This window comes from Mastomys coucha, unplaced genomic scaffold (assembly GCF_008632895.1).
Source record: "Mastomys coucha isolate ucsf_1 unplaced genomic scaffold, UCSF_Mcou_1 pScaffold16, whole genome shotgun sequence".
NCBI lineage: Eukaryota > Metazoa > Chordata > Mammalia > Rodentia > Muridae > Mastomys > Mastomys coucha.
In genome coordinates, this window is record NW_022196898.1 from 40424847 (window position 1) to 40429038 (window position 4192).

A 4192-nucleotide genomic window follows, 5' to 3' on the forward strand; every position below is an offset into this window, starting at 1 on the left:
CTAAAGAAGGTGGTCTTTGCCTGTTCCTCCAAGAAGAATGTTGCTTCTATGTCAACCAATCCGGGAAAATCCAGGAGCTGCAGTCAGACATAAAAAACTTCAGAGACCGCGAGACCTTCAGTTCAGAGATTTTCGAAAACCCCATATAGAAGTAGATACTCCCATTTGTAACTCCTCTCCTAGTCATCTTCCTGGTGTTATTATTTGCTCCCTGCCTCATTAATCTTGTCTCTACATTTCTTCAACGAAAAATACAAAAAATTTCTAACCAAACTTTCAATCAGCTCCTGTTACAAGATTACCAGCCGATGCCCACAGATGAGCCACTGTCCACAGAGGAACCTGATGTAAACATTTACCAAGTGGATCCCGATGGTGAAAGCCAGCTACCCCCATTGACAATGCCCCTAGACAACGGGAAGTAGCCTAAGAGACAAGATGCCCTCATTCCCTTTTTATCATCGGCTTCCCCTTCCCTTTTTCATTCCTTCTCTTTATAATACAAAAAAGGGAGGTATGTTAGCATCCAGAACCTGCGGCAGATATATGGGCGGGTCCACAGACCTGTTGCCAGGGCAACGGCCACCATATTCCCAGAATCCATTGGGTTCAGCTCCCACCTTTACCTGGACTGCTACGTCACTATATATATATATATATATATATATATATATATATATATATATATATGTACTTTCCTCCATTTTGCTCTCTTTCTTCTCTCTCTCTTTCCTCTCTCTTTCTGCGCCGCTACTCCCTCTCAATTAAACCTCTTGCACGTGGAACTGTCTGGGCCTGGTGATACTTGCAGATGCGTCCTGCCGACTAAAACACATCAGGGTATGTTGTTTCAATTCAATTTACCAAGTCTAGATTACCCCCACAGGTTTGTATGTTCTGTGATTCTAAATTTGGTTAACACAAAATGAATTACTAATCATATATATCCAAGGTAAATTATTTTGAATACTATTTCCATAATTAATAGTTACTAATGTGTCATCCCTTTTAATTATATCCAAATTTTATCATAATTATCAGACTTACAGTTAAAGTCAATACAGAACTAAGGTCACATTGAAAATTAAACATCCATTCTTCTAGATCCAGTCTAAATATACAGCAACATATTATAGTTTATCATTTCATAAATTGATTACATACATGACAAATATTCTGTGAGTAAAGCTTGTTGGTTTAAATGGATTAGGGGTTTGTAAGTCTCATATTAAAATATTTTTTATTTTGAACTTTGTGTAGGTTTATGAATATGTGCATATGAGTAAATGTGCCTTCCAGGCCAGAAGCATCTCACCTGCCCCAAAGATGGAGTTATAGGTGGTGTAATCTCACTGTTGAGGATGCTGGGAAATGAACTTAAGATGTGCTCTTAAAAATTTGCTCCCTCACAGCCCCTTGAGATGCTAGCTCTGAAAAGCTGGGTGTACTTACATGTTGACTAACTACATAATTTCTGCTTGAAGATCAAATTATACTTAGATTACTGCACCATGTGTCTTTACACAAAGATTTTAGTGGGATTTTGAGGAATGAAGGTTTAGGAAACATACATGTCAGGGAATGAATTACTGATTCTTTTCAGTCTGATACTGGCAATACTGAAGACTGATGAGAAATTACCAACCTTCTGGCCTAGGTCTGCTTTTCCCCTTGATATTTTAAGACACATTTGCACACCAGGCTAGAATTAGAAAGAATGAACCTTCGCATGGCATATGGGTAGATGGGCTCTTAGCTGATCATAGTATTTGAGAAACAGTCTTCTGCAGAGAAGATTTCAAGTGAAATGGCTCTCTTTACTGGGGGTGAAAAAAGGCTATATAAACCTTGGTGTATGTATTTTCAGAGTGAGTGTACATCATTGGCAGGGCCAAGGTCCAGCTAATGCCTCATTTTCATGAATGAAATTTCATGTACTAGTTGTACCTGGTCTTATGAGAATAAGCTTAACCTGAAACCTGGGCACTAGCTATGTGATCTCCTCTGGGGCAGCAGAATTTGTAGTGCTGTCTTAAAGCTATTTGCACCATGACATGGGTAAGGAGAATGTAGTCCTAATCCTATCTGGCTCAGGATGCAACTTATGGAGTGTGCATATGTCTTGATGTTACTATAGCTCGGGAACAGTTACTCTGGTTGCATAGCATTGTGGTCTGATATCTAAGTGAAGGAATGAGATGGGATCAATCCTTAGCCCTGTATCATGGTCCTGATTTTAACATATGATGGCCTATGTGACATTGAATATGGATTGGATTTGTATCAAGCAGGCGGGCCATTACTGCGGCTGATGGCTCTACCTCCTGCTGCTGACCTATGGCTGCATGGTGCATTAGTTTGAAAGGAAGCAGGACAGCCAGGACTACACAGAGAAACCCTGTTTTGAAAAACCAATATATATATATGGAAAGATATATATATATATATATATATATATATATATATATATATATATATATATATGTAGTAGGAAAGAGAAAATAGGCCGGTCAAGTAGAGAGAAGGAAAGGGGAGTAGAATAGCAGGAGAGGGAAAGAGAAAGGAGAGGAAGAAAACAAGAGAGCAAAAAGGCAAGAGAAGAGAACAAAGAGCAAAAGAGAAGAGGAAGAAGGAAAGAAAAGAGAGCAAGAGAGAGAGAAGGAGCAAGAGAGAGGACAGGACAATCCCCCCACCTTATATTATATGGAGCGTGGCATGCCTGGCTATGGTCAGTTGAGTGGGGGTAGGGTCCAGCTAGAATGTTGGGAGCTTGAGGCATTATCTGCCTGATAGAGCACACATCTCCTGTTGGGGAAGCTGTGATGGGTTGTGACTGAAGCAGAAGCCAAAGACTCAGGAGTTATAGCCAAGCTCCTTCCAAACTCCTGCAAGCAGAAAATTGCCCACTGAGGCTCCAGAATTCAAGGGCAATTACGTGACTGAGCCTAAGTTGCCTGAACAGACCACTGCCCCACACTGCTCCACATATTGGTGTCTTTAACATTGTTGTGGAATCCCTCAAGATCATTGCCAGGTACTTGCTCCTCTTAACACTCAAGTAAATACTTTGAAGACATATATAAACTCCTTTCCTCAGCAATATTTCCTCTTGTCTGGTTTACATGGGTCTCAGTGACAGGGATTTAGATGGGCAAAAGTCATATTCCCAATATCCAGCAAGTTAACCAAAGTGATTTTAACATAGAGACAAACTACTAACATTTTGGAAGAGTCTATACCAAGTTTATCGAAGATGTTTGCAAAGCTGTAAGTGATTATAGATTTAAACTAACATCAACAGTCAGGGAGCCTGTTCCAAATAATTGTCAATTACTTAGAATTTGGATCTTGTTCAAGGAGTCAGTAATACTGTGTGAGCCACAATAAGTTCATATTTCTGTTTCAAGAACTTTGTGTTGCACCAGTGTGTGCTAAATATGTGCACTGAAATTTTGCACAAGATTAAAAAACACAACCCTCACTATGTAGAACTGTAGTTGGTCCCAAGGAACAAGTATATATGTGGGTGACTTGAGAGATTTACCATTGTTTGGATCATAAATGAGGGAGGCTATGATGGTGCTTTGAGGCTGAATTGGATTAGACCTAGGAAAATTAAAAATTAATAAGAGAAGATTTGGGTAGTTGAAACAAGTACTGTCTGTGATAATCCTTTGTTGTCTGCTGGAGAATTCATGGGGACATGGGAATACAAAGGTCTGTAGGTTCTGTAGTATGTATGAATGAATAGTAATATTGAGCATGCTTGGGAGATGTTCTCTCAGGACCAGCACTAATGTTCCTTTCCATCATTCTTCCATTGCTGCCTGAAATAAAACCTAAACCAGAGGCATCTGTATGAAAATATTTTGACCTGCTTCCTGCATCTATCACCTCATGCTCAAGTGTCATAATGTTGGGTGTTTCATGGAATAGATGGGGTTTTGGGGCCTTAAGTATGCCTGAAGAAGGAGTTTTTATGAGGTCAGAACCAAAACAAATATCTGCATTGAGATTCATGCGTTTTCTCGTGTCATTGGAGAGCTCTTTTTCTAACCCAAGAAAAATATGAATGGAAATCTCAAAAAAATAATATGAGGAGTGAAAACCTAGGAAGAATATAACTCATCCATACTCAACAAACAAACTTCATTTTTTTTTTATTTTATTTTAGATATTTTCTTTATTTACA